A 13,185-nucleotide genomic window follows, 5' to 3' on the forward strand; every position below is an offset into this window, starting at 1 on the left:
AGAAACTGTACAAGCCAGAAGCGAGTGGCATGACATATTTAAAGTGATGAAAGGGAAGAACCTACAACCAAGATTACTCTACCCAGCAAGGATTTCATTCAGATTCGAGGGAGAAATCAAAAGCTTTACAGATAAGCAAAAGCTAAGAGAATTCAGCACCACCAAACCAGCTCTACAGCAAACGCTAAAGGAACTTCTCTAAGTGGGAAACACAGGAGAAGAAAAGACCTACAAAAACAAACCCAAAACAATTAAGAAAATGGTCATAGGAACATACATATCGATAATTACCTTAAACGTGAATGGATTAAATGCTCCAACCAAAAGACACAGGCTTGCTGAATGGATACAAAACCAAGACCCATATATATGCTGTCTACAAGAGACCCACTTCAGACTTAGGGACACATACAGACTTAAAGTGAGGGGATGGGAAAACATATTCCATGCAAATGGAAATCAAAAGAAAGCTGGAGTAGCAATGCTCATATCACATAAAATAGACTTGAAAATAAAGAATGTCACAAGAGACAAGGAAGGACACTACATAATGATCAAGGAATCAATCCAAGAAGATAATTATAAATATATATGCACCCAACATAGGTGCACCTCAATGCATAAGGCAACTGCTAACAGCTATAAAAGAGGAAACTGACAGTAACACAATAACAGTGGGGGACTTTAACACCTCACTTTTACACCAATGGACAGATCATCCAGACAGAAAATAAGGAAACACAAGCTTTAAATGACACAATAGAGCAGATAGATTTAATTGGTATTTATAGGACATTCCATCTGAAAACAGCAGATTACACTTTCTTCTCAAGTGCACACGGAACATTCTCCAGGATAGGTCACATCTTGGGTCACAAATCAAGCCTTGGTAAATTTAGGAAAATTGAAATCATATCAAGCATCTTTTCTGACTACAATGCTATGAGATTAAAAATCAATTACAGGAGGAAAAAATGTAGAAAACACAAACACATGGAGGCTAAACAATATGTTACTAAATAACCAAGAGGTCACTGAAGAAATCAAAGAGGAAATCAAAAGATACTGAGAGGCAAATGACAACAAAAACACAACGATCCAAAGCCTATGGGATGCAGCAAAAGCAGTTCTAAGAGGGAAGTTTATAGCAATACAACCTCACGAAAGAAGAAAAATGTCAAACAATCTCCACTCACACCTAAAGGAACTAGGGAAAGAAAAACAAACAAAACCCAAAGTTAGTAGGAGGAAAGAAATCATAAAGATCAGAGCAGAAATAAATGAAATAGAACAAAGAAAACAATAGCAAAGATCCATAAAACTAAAAGCTGGTTCTTTGAGGAGATAAACAAAATTGATAAAGCATTAGCCAGACTCATCAAGAAAAAGAGGGAGAGGACTCAAATCAATAAAATTAGAAATGAAAGTTACAACAGACACTGCAGAAATACAAAGCATCCTAAGAGACTACTACCAGCAAGTCTATGCCAATAAAATGGACAACCTGGAAGAAATGGACAAATTCTTCCAAGACTAAACTAGGAAGAAACAGAAAATATGAACAGACCAATCACAAGTAATGAAATTGAAACTGTGACTAAAAATCTTCCAGCAAACAAAAGTCCAGGACCAGATGGCTTCACAGGTGAATTCTATCAAACATTTAGAGAAGAACTAACACCCATCTTTCTCAAACTCTTTCAAAAAATTGCAGAGGAAGGAACACTCCCAAACTCATTCTATGAGGCCACCATCACCCTGTTACCAAAACCAGAGATACTACAAAAAGAGAAAATTACAGACCAATACCACCGATGAATATAGATGCAAAAATCCTCAACAAAATCCTAGCAAACAGAATCCAACAACACATTAAAAGGATCATACACCATGATCAAGTGGGATTTATCCCAGGGATGCAAGGATTCTTCAACATATGCAAATCAGTGTGATACACCACATTAACAGATTGAAGAAGAAAAACCATATGATAATCTCAATAAATGTAGAAAAGCTTTTGACAAAATTCAACACCCATTCATGATAAAAACTCTCCAGAAAGTGGGCGTAGAGGGAACCTACTTCAAAATAATAAAGGCTATATACGACAAACCCACAGCAAACATCCTTCTCAATGGTGAGAAACTGAAATCATTTCCTCTAAGATCAGAAACAGGACAAGGATGTGCACTCTGGCCACTATTATTCAACATAGTTTTGGAAGTCCTAGCCATGGCAATCAGAGAAGAAAAAGAAATAAGAGGAATACAAATTGGAAAAGAAGAAGTAAAACTGTCACTGTTTGCAGATGACATGATACTATACATAGAGAAGCCTAAAGATGCCACCAGAGAACTACGAGAGCTAATCAATGAATTTGGTAAAGTAGTAGGATACAAAATTAATCCACAGAAATCTCTTGCATTCCTATATACTACCATGAAAGATCAGAAAGAGAAATTAAGGAAACAATCCCATTCGCCATTGCAACAAAAAGAATAAAATACCTAGGAATAAACCCACCTAAGGAGGTAAAAGACCTGTACTCAGAAAACTATAAGACACTGATGAAAGAAATCAAAGATGACACAAACAGATGGAGAGATGTACCATGTTCTTGGATTGGAACAATCAATATTGTGAAAATGACTATACTACCCAAAGCAATCTACAGATTCAACGCAATCCCTATCAAATTACCAATGGCAGTTTTTACAGAACTAGAACAAAAAATCTTAAAATTTGTATGGAGACACAAAAGACCCCAAATAGCCAAAGCAGTCTTGAGGGAAAAAAACGGAGCTGAAGGAATCAGACTCCCTGACCTTAGACTGTACTACAAAGCTACAGTAATGAAGACAATATGGTCCTGGCACGAAAACAGAAATACAGATCAGTGGAACAGGATAGAAAGCCCAGAGATAAACCCATACACCTATAGTGAACTAATCTATGACACAAAGGAGGCAAGGATATACAATGGAGAAAAGACAGTGTCTTCAATAAGTGGTGCTGGGAAAACTGGACAGCTATGTATAAAAGAATGAAATTAGAACACTCCCTAACACCATACACAAAAATAAACTCAGAATGGATTAAAGACCTAAATGTAAGGCCAGACGCTATCAAACTCTTAGAGGAAAACATAGGCAGAACACTGTATGACATAAATCACAGCAAGATCCTTTTTGACCCACCTGCTAGAGAAATGGAAATAAAAACAAAAGTAAACAAATGGGACCTAATGAAACTTAAAAGCTTTTGCACAGTAAAGGAAACTATAAACAAGTTGAAAAGAGAACCCTCAGAATGGGAGAAAATGTTTGCAAACGAATCAATGGACAAAGGATTAATCTCCAAATATACAAACAGCTCATGAAGCTCAATATTAAAAAAAGAAACAACCCAATGAAAAAATGGGCAGAAGACCTAAATAGACATTTCTCCAAAGAAGACATACAGATGGCCAAGAGGCACACTGAAAACTGCTCAACATCACTAACTATTAGAGGAATGTAAATCAAAACTGCAATGAGGTATCACCTCACACTGGTTAGAATGGGCATCTTCAGAAAATCTGCAAACAACAAATGCTGGAGAGGGTGTGGAGAAAAGGGAACCCTCTTGCACTGTTAGTCGGAATGTAAATCGATAACAGCCACTATGGAGAACAGTCTGGAGGTTCCTTAAAAAAGTAAAAATAGAAGATACCATATGACCCAGCAGTCCCACTACTGGGCATATACCCAGAGAAAACCATAATTCAAAAAGACACATGCACCCCAGTGTTCACTGCAGCAGTGTTTACAATAGCTAGGTCATGGAAGCAACCTATATGCCCATTGACAGACAAACAGATAAAGAAGATGTGGTACATATATACAATGGAATATTACTCAGCCATTAAAAGGAATGAAATTGGATCATTTGTAGAGACATGGATGGACCTAGAGACTGCCATACAGACTGAAGTAAGTCAGAGAGAGAAACACACATGTCATATATTAATGCATATATGTGGAATCTGGAAAAATGGTACAGATGAACCGGTTTGCAGGGCAGAAATAGAGACACAGATGTAGAGAACAAACGTACGGACACCAAAGGGGAAAGTGGAGGGGTGGCAGTGGTGGGATGATTTGAGAGGTTGGGATTGACATGTATACACTGATGTGTATAAAATGGATGACTAATAAGGACCTGCTGTATAAAAAAAATAAATAGAATGTATCAATAATTGATATAATTGTTAGTGTATTGTTGATAATGAATAGTTTTCACATGTTGTGAAAACCCTGAAATGCCTCCATAGAGCCCCAAGGGCTTCTCAAGACAATGTCTCTGACTTAGAGACCTTTGAGGACCCGACCACCTCTGATATTCTCTACAACCACGATGGGTGATTCTGCAAAAACTATTTCTTAGAACACTGCCACTTCTTGTAGAAGCGAAGAGTGCTTCAGGATCTCCAGTGATCCTGAGCTACTCCTGGGAGGGAGTGATGGAAGTTATAGAAAGTGAATATAGGGAAAAGTATTTTCAGCTAAGTCGGGTAGTGGTATAACCATTGGGGACTTGGAGTCAGATAAGCCCTAGGCAAGCTGCTTACGTGCCTCAGGCTTCCCATTTGGAAATGGGAGAATACTTGGGGAAAGGAGGTAATGTGCTTATGGATGGTGCTCAAGACTTGTTAGGCACCTCCTTCACCTCCCCATCCCCACCAGCTTTGGGGTCAGGTCAGAGTTCATCAGAAATCCTGGGCAAGGGAGCAGTCCAGGCAGAGGCACCAGGCCTGGAGGAGGGTTTCTGGGGGGGCCAGGAAGTATTGCTGGGGTGGTCCTGGCGGGCTGGAGCACAGGTGCCGTGGGCTGGTGTGGGAGCTGTGCTAAAGCCATACCTGCTAGGAGTCATTTTCCTGAGAGTTGTTTTACAAGAATACATTTAGAATAGGAAGGGCTGGGGGAATTCAACTTTTTGCAGGATGAATGCAGTTAAATTAATGTGAATGCTGAGTCACTTCGTGTATGGTCACTTTGAGATGTGGAGCCTCATTGGAGAGGGCCGGCACTGTGTCTTAAGTATCTTTTGTCTTCACTCACACTGGTGTAGTTTTTGTACATCATGACACGTGTATCGTTTTCTAATTTCTAAAAACATTGATCAGAATTCTAGAAGCACTGAGCAAGTTTTTACAAGACCATTACATTGACATATATGATGATCATTTCCTTTTTTCTCATGTGCCTTTTTAAAAAAAAATTTAATTAATTTATTTTTGGCTGCATTGGGTCTTCATTGCTGCACGCGGGCTTTCTCTAGTTGCGGCAAGCAGGGCCTACTCTTTGTTGCAGTGTGCAGGCTTCTCGTTGCGGTGGCTTCTCTTGTTGCGGAGCACGGGCTGTAGGTGCGTGGGCTTCAGTAGTTGTGGCTCGTGGGCTGCAGAGCGCAGGCTCAGTAGCTGTGGCGCCTGGGCTTAGTTGCTCCGTGGCATGTGGGATCTTCCCGGACCAGTGCTTGAACCCGTATTCCCTGAGTTGGCAGGTGGATTCTTAACCACCGTGCCACCAGGGAAGCCCTCATTTGTCTTTTGAATTAAGCTTAGAATTTTATATAGGGCCTAATTTTTCTAATGGCTTTCCTGATTACTTATGTGGGATTTCCATCCAGGTTTACCGTTCCATACCCATGGGAGAGTGTGAACTTGGAATTGATCTTGGCGTTTATTTCACTCTTTGAATAGGTGGCTTTGGCTTCTTTGTGCCAGATGAGCAGCAACTAGTTTGTTAGGGTTAAAAATTAGCTCGTTTTTCAGTTAATGAAGATCAGTGGGGCCTATTGGAAATGTTTACCTTTGCTCTATAATCAGTAACAGTAACACTGTAGAATAGGCTGCAGGCTTTCCGTGTGTATATATCCAGACAGTTGAGACAGATGGTGTTGGTTTGATAGAAGGTAGGAGAAGAGGGCACACAGAAAATGGCCTGAATGAGTTTGAATTTCACAATATTTAAGACATTTTATTGTTTTCAAGTACACGTAGCAGCTTAAACTAACAAAAATTACAAAGTAGAGGGCTTCTGCTTTTTATTCAATATGTAGATGAATATGATTTTTTAATTTACCCGGCACTTCAGTCTATAAGGCACTGTGTTAGAGAGTGAGTTTATAATTAACTTATCAGTTACTGAGTTGCAGATGAGTTCTTCTAATGGGCGCAAAGTTAACTCTCTTAAGCATCCTCTCAGTGTGTTACTAATTTACAGGGTAAATCCAGTTTTGTAGATAGTCAAAGGAAAACCCCAGCTCAGTCCACATTTGAACAATCACACTCCAGATTAAGGGACTCGGGAGGTTTTCAGTGGGTCACAGTGAGGCCAGGAATCGCCACGTAGGGGAAGCAGTTCTGCCGTGAGCTGGGTTCTGACCGTCTCCTGCTGCAGGTGGTCCATTGATATGGGACTGACCAACTGGACCAGGACCGAATTCAATACCCACATTTCTTTGGATCTTTCTAGGTTAGGACCTCTGGCCCAGGCTCTGCCTGTTCCCCTAGGTGGCCTCTCTGGACTGCGGAGTTTCCTTAGGGTGGGAACTCCTATCTCATGTTCCACAATAAGTTTTAAAGCATATGTTGAAAATGACATGAGAATACTTCTTCCCCAGCACTCCCCTCCTTCACCTGCCCCTGCCCTTTCCCCACCTTTGGTCTCTTGTGCCACCTGTCAGTGTCCCTCCTCATGGTCCCTTTCAGATTTTGTCGGAGCAGTGGCTGCGGGCCAAGGACTGTGGGTGACTCGCTGGTGCGCACCTTCTGCCTGGCCTTCCAGACCCTGGAGAGTCAGCCTGCCACTCTCCACCCTGCACCTGCAAAAGGAGCCTGCGCAGTCCAGAATATGCCATGTTTATCCCGGACTAGCAACAGCGTTCCCTCTTCCCCTCCTGTCCCTCCGTGTCCTTTCAGGAAAGGTCCATCCAGGGTCCCACTTATCAGAAGAAGCCTTCCCAACTGTTGTGGCTCTCAGTGAACACCTCCCTTCCCTTACACTTACAGTACACAGGGTCTGCATCTCACCTTGCCTTACTGTTACTGCCCAGCGCTATTCTTAACCAGATTGCCGTCAGCTGGGAGGCAGGAAGTGAGCATTTAGAGCTGAGTACCACTGCTTTAATGTTTCCGATTCTTTTTTGGCTTGGGAGGCAGTCAGTGTCGGTGTAGTGCGGGGGTTCTCAAATGCCAGGGAGTATCAGAAAAATACAGATCTTGGGCCTCCACCCCGAAGGCTTCTGACTCACCGTTTCTGGGTCGGGGCCTGAGGGTCTGTTGTGCCCAGTGCTGCCGATGCTGCTAGTCCAGAGCCGCACTTTGAGCACCCGGGGGTAGTTGGAGGTCCACCCACCCAGCTTTGAATTCTGGTTCCAAACCTTCAGTTCTGTGTAAGTGATTTGGCCTCTCTACACCTCTGCTTCCTCATATACAAAGTGAGTAAAATCATGGTAGCCACTGCATGGCATGGTGGGGATCAGGTGAGAGGACGTGTAGTCACAGTGTTTTGCATGTAAGAGGACACTGTAAGTCTTAGGCATTACTAACCATTTTTGCCAGGACTCAGGAGAAGGCTTGTCATATGGTGGCAAACACTGACCCAGAAATGAGATTAGCGGGGCTCAGCCTAGTGCGTCCTCAGCTGCTCTTGTTACCTGTGTAATTTGGAGTAAGTTATTTCAATTATTTTAAGCCTCAGTGTCTTTATGCATAAAATGTGTATGGTAGTGTTTGTCTTCCTGTGCTGGTTGTGAGAGTCAGATGGAATGATATTCTGAGAGGATTTGTGTGAAAGGGATATCATGATTACTAACAGCTGCTACTTGCGGTGCACTTCGAGTGCAAGACGCTGCTGATCACGTTTGTGCCGGCACTGTCGTGTACCACGTAGTACCATATAGTGAAAGGTTGTTATGCCCTTAAGCGTGTGAAGGGGACTGGGGTGGACTGTGTGCCCTACACCAAAGGCGCCAGTAGTTCACTGCAGTTTTTCATGCTCCTGCATCAGCTGTCATTTGTCTCGGCGATGTGATTGTAGCCACATTCTGCCTGTCTACCCACTTCTAAGCCTTTGTCCAGTCTAACTTGGGGCCAAATGAGAAGTTGCCAGGCAGGTTGCAAACTGACGCGCAAGCACCGTAATATCCTGAATTGCGTGTACGGTGTGACGTCTATAGGCTCACGAGTGTTGTTACACGACCAGCTCTCACTTGCAGTCTTCCTATGTAAAAAAATCATGTCCAGGTTGTCTTTAATTTTGAAGAATTCATTTCGTAGTTTGCAGCCTCAGTTATCCTCCCTACATAACACAGATTTAATGATAACTTTCTTTCTCGTGGGGACTTTGGTTAGTTACACGTAGTTAATATTTGTGAAGTGCTCAAAACTGTCTGTGCTCTTTATTATGATGAGGCCTGCTGGGAACCTGAAAGGAGTATGAGGATTTTCAGCTTTGAGTTATATATTTGCATAATAATTATAATCTCTTCATTGTGCTAAATGCTCTGACAGTGAGCGCTTCCTATTCATTTTATGTACCCCATCAACCCGTTCTTTGTTAGTCGTACCTCTTGTCCTTCTTCTAGCACTAGGACAGAGACTGTCTAAAGACATCCCTGAAGCAAAGCAGAGAACCATATTCTGGTCACTACCTTCCTTCATTATTTCCAGCACCTGTGGGTGTGGGGGGAGAGAGAGATTGGGTCATATTGGCCTGCATTTTCACCCAAGTGCACTCCTGCTCTCTGGGTTCTTTTCAGGCTTAGGTCACAATAGGTGTTGGTTTGGCCTCTCTCTGGTCCTTTGTAGGCATCTGCCCACATCACAAAGCCCCATGTTTGGCACAGTCTGCGGTGATTGGCAGTGCCTTCCCGGGCAGAGTCCAGTCCTGGAACAGCAGGGGTTGCAGGTGCATTGGCACGTGGTGGTGGGGAGTGCACACGGGCCTGCCTGCCCGGTGCCTGGCGAGGCTCAGCAACACCGTCCCATCCCTGAAATATCCTGTCCTCGTGGGCTTGTCCCTCTCATTAAAACGTAAACATGAAAGCAGTTCAGGCTGCTTCTCCCTTTGTGCCGCGTTTGAGGGTGGACTGTGCCAGAAGCATGTCATGGAAACTGTTGCGGGGCTGCTGAGTTTCAGGGAGCTGTGCTCATGTCAGGGGTCCATTTCTTCGGCTCTGCATCTTGCTGTTTGCTGCTGCTAAAAGCACCTGAGAGGCAAGTTTTTGTTTGCCAGCAGAGTCACCTTTGGGATGGTGGTGAAAGTCATTTTCCACATGTTCACAGATACGCCGTGTTACCAAGCCTCTTGCGCTGACTTATCTCTGGCAAGGACTTACAAAATAGTCTCTCTGGCTGATTGTCAAAAATTACATCATATCAGAGTAAACTGCTTTTAAATCAGACATCCATTATTCATGTATATTAACTGCTTTTTTATTTTTTTATAGGCTGTTTTTTGTATGATTTACTCTTTTCTCACTAGCTTGCCTTCCCTCCCCAACTGTCTTTCTCATCGTTTTTTACAATCTTAGCTCATCTGTGAATTTATAGAGACTGTTCACTTAGCTTTGTATGTGAACATCAATATGCAGACCCTGCATTTTTCGTAGTAAAATTTTTGAGCACGTTTTTGTGGGTCATATTTATGTTGGGTCAGAAGAGCAACTTGGGTCGTTTACATGAGTAAATTCTACCCCAAAGACTGAGAGGTCTTTTTCTTGTCTTTTTTTTTTTTTTAAGTTGAGCATTACTAGTCTTGTACTTTAAGTTCTGTATGGAATAAAACTGTACCTCCCACTTATGAACCAGCTAAATACGCTGCTGTTGGTGGAAAGCAAATTGACTTAATATGTTCATCGTGGGGGGGGCATATCTTTAATGTAAGGCTGGTGTGTCGTTCACCTGTAATCGACACAGGCAGAGGTATGCAGCACTTATTCGTTCTTTCAGCAAACAGATACTGAGTCCTTCCTTTGTGCCAAACATGGTACAGGTATCCAAGAAAGTATCTGTTCACTCCAAACCATGATGCTGGAGGTCCCCCGTGCACCTGGCATCTTTGTGCTCCTGGTACTTTGCCCTGATGCATGGCACTTGACTGTTTGGCATAATAATGACTAGATAGAGTTTATTCTATTTATTTAACCCCAAATCAGCATTGTTGTTCTGTATAGTCAACATTTGCATATATTCGTGCACATTTACCTGAATCTTCTCTCACTGTTCTTGCCAGCATTTCAGACCTTTTATTCTGGAATGATTTTATATCTTCCAAAAGTATATTGTGTAGTGAGGGTCTCTTGGCCACAAGTGCTCTCTGCTCTCGGTATTTTTATCCCAGAACATCTTTATTTCATACTCATTCTTGAAAGGTGGTTTTACTAGTCCTTTATCATTCCAGGATGACAGGTGTTTTCTCTCAGACCTTTGAAGAGGTGATTGGTTTGACTTCCACTGTTATTACTGAGAAGTTGTTTAAAGGACTTTTTCTCTTCTTTTGGCTGGTTTTTCCTTGTCTTTAATTTTCTGTGGTTTCACTCTGCTGTCTCTAGGTGTGGATTTAGTTTTATTTTCCCTGTTTGGGGTTCTCTTGCACTTCTTTCCTTTCAGTTGCAGAAAGTCTCAGCCATTGCCTTGTTGAAATTTCCCCTCATTCTCTCTATTCTTTCTATCTAGAACTCAGGTTAGATGTGTGTTAGACCAACTTGTTCTCCCTTCTGTGCTCTTCCTCACTCACTCATCTTTTCCATCTCCATCTCTCTGTGTTGTGTCCTGAATAATTTCTTCATCTTTGTCTTCCAGTTCACAGATTCTCTCTTGGACTCCGTTTAACTCATCCATTGATTTTTTTTTTTTCCTTTGGTTGCACTGGGTCTTAGTTGCGGCACGCGGGCTCCTTAGTTGCGGCACGCGGGCTCCTTAGTTGCGGCATGCACGCTCCTTAGTTGCGGCAGGCATGTGGGAGCTAGTTCCCTGACCAGGGATCGAACCAGGGCCCCCTGCATTGTGAGTGCAGAGTCTTATCCACTGCACCACCAGGGAAGTCCCCTGATTTTTTTTTTTAACTTCTAGAAATCCTATTTGTTTTGTTTTTCAAAGCTACTTAATCAGTTTTGCTGCTTTTGACCCCTCACCCTCTTTTATTTCTGTAAACATTTCCAGCATGCATATTTTTCTTCATCTGATAAACATCTGATATCCTTGGAAGCCTGTTTTCTGTCTCTCACTTATGATGAGCTGTTTCTGTGTTGGGAAAAAAACTTTTTTTTAATTGTGAGCTCACATTTGGCTGATCTTGATTTGTAGATCTCCTGTGGGGCCTGGGTTGAGAGGATCTTCCTCCTGAGAAGATTCTGCAAGGTACCAGGAAGCATGTCACCAACATGAAAGTACTTTTATTACTAGACCTGGGGTCTTTTGGCCTTGCAGGTAGTATAACTTCAAACTCCCAACCTGCGTGAGGCTTGCAGGCCGAGGGCAAACATTTTCCGTCCTGAGCTGAACCTGAGACAGGCAAGTTGCCACGTAGGCTCTCTTCACCAGTGGATAGATTTTTTTTCCTATCTTGCTTTTTGCTGAGTGTACATAGCTGTCCAAGGGGCCCAGCCTTAGGCAGACTTATCAGTTCTGGTTCCGCCTGGCACTGGCTGGAAACCTTGCCTCCTATTTCCCCAGTTTTCCAGGCTCTGACGCCGGCAGACGCCCCCAGAGCAGCCCCTGATGTGAGTGCTGCGTCCCTTTCGGGTTGTAGTGCTCTCTTCATTTTTGCCTCCTCGGACTTTCTCGGGTTTCGGAGGAGTTAAACAGAATGTTTACAGGAATGTTTACTAGACTGAATCTTCAGTGTTTTTTAAACAGGATGGTTTCCCAGACATTCTAGACATTCATAGTGTGCTGTGTTGTCAGAGGTGGAACCTTGGGCCTGGATACAGTTTGGGAGTTCTGGAATCTGGAGACTGTGGAGGGAGATCTGTGGAACTTTATGTTTTGAGTACAAGGAAGTGGTTCCTTTGTACAAGCTGGCAGCAAGATTAGGCATCCAGAAATGGGGGAATGTGTTAAGCGAAACAAGGACTATCTGAGTACTTATTATGTACCAGACCGTGGTAAGCCCTGGGTTTGCCTGATAAACGTGTACCAGTCAGTTAATCTACAAGCACTTACTGAGTACCTGGCACGTGCTGGCCCTTAGTCAGTGCTCCAGGAATGAATGATAGGATTGCTGCCCCAAGGAACTTACAGTCTAAGTCTAGGACAGTGTTTTACAACATGTGGCATGGCGCTTGGCAACAGTGCCTTAGCTGGCTTGCTAAAATCACAGTCTCCTCGGTGACCCTCCTACCCTCCAGTGTTTGAGAGCCATGGGTCTGGGGAAGAGTTGAAGGAAGCAAATGTACAGTTCAAGATGGCCCCTTGGGGACACCAGATGGGGTGCGTAGATGGTGAATACCTTCAGCGCTGACAAGAGGGAATAAACTCTGCTAAGGGCTCAAAGAGAACACACAGTAAGCTTAATTGGCATGGAAGAGGAGAGAGCATGAGGATTATTTCCTTTACTCTCTAGAATTTGGCTTCTTATCATGACTTTACCCCCTCAGAAGGGCAAAATATATGTGGTAGTGATGGAGGTGGGTTGTTAGAGATCAGAAAAGAAAGTAGGTAGACTTTGTTATCTCCAGGAATTTCAGTCAAATCTTCCTCCCCATGCCTTTTTTAATCTTTTACTTCGCTGCAATCCAGCACAGCGTCTCCTAACCTTTTCTCTCTCTGTCGCTTCTCTTTTTTTTAGATGGTGGCAGACAAATTATCTTTAATTCACAACGCCTTTTAAAAAGCTATAGTCTTATAAGGAAGCCTTCTGACAACTCCTCACCCCTTTGGAAAGGCAGTGCCTGGGGTCCTGAGGTGGTGAGCCCGCTGCTCAGGTTGACGTTGGTGTAATGCCTTTGGCAGATGACACATAGGAGTGTGAGGAAGACTCACTATTTTTGTAAACTTAAAGAAAACACAAATGGAATTCCTTTTTTCAGTCATTAGCACACAGCCAAAAGTCTGGGACTGCAAGGCTCTGTAATCTCTTCATAGCTATTTCTGTATGCAGTGGTTCCTGTTTCATTATGAGGCTAATGGCAGTCCCAGAT

General features: G+C 42.9%; 1 protein-coding gene and 1 non-coding gene across 3 annotated transcripts in view; one reads left to right on the forward strand and one right to left on the reverse strand.

Annotated features, from left to right (window-relative positions):
- Window positions 1–13,185, forward strand: part of FBXW8 (F-box and WD repeat domain containing 8) — a 111,572-nt gene that overhangs the window by 77,443 nt on the left and 20,944 nt on the right. The window lies entirely within an intron of this gene.
- TRNAV-CAC (transfer RNA valine (anticodon CAC)) lies at window positions 11,014–11,086 on the reverse strand. The gene has a single exon. It is a non-coding gene; the product is annotated as a tRNA-Val (tRNA).

Source organism: Phocoena phocoena, chromosome 13, assembly GCF_963924675.1.
Source record: "Phocoena phocoena chromosome 13, mPhoPho1.1, whole genome shotgun sequence".
Taxonomy (NCBI): Eukaryota; Metazoa; Chordata; class Mammalia; order Artiodactyla; family Phocoenidae; genus Phocoena; species Phocoena phocoena.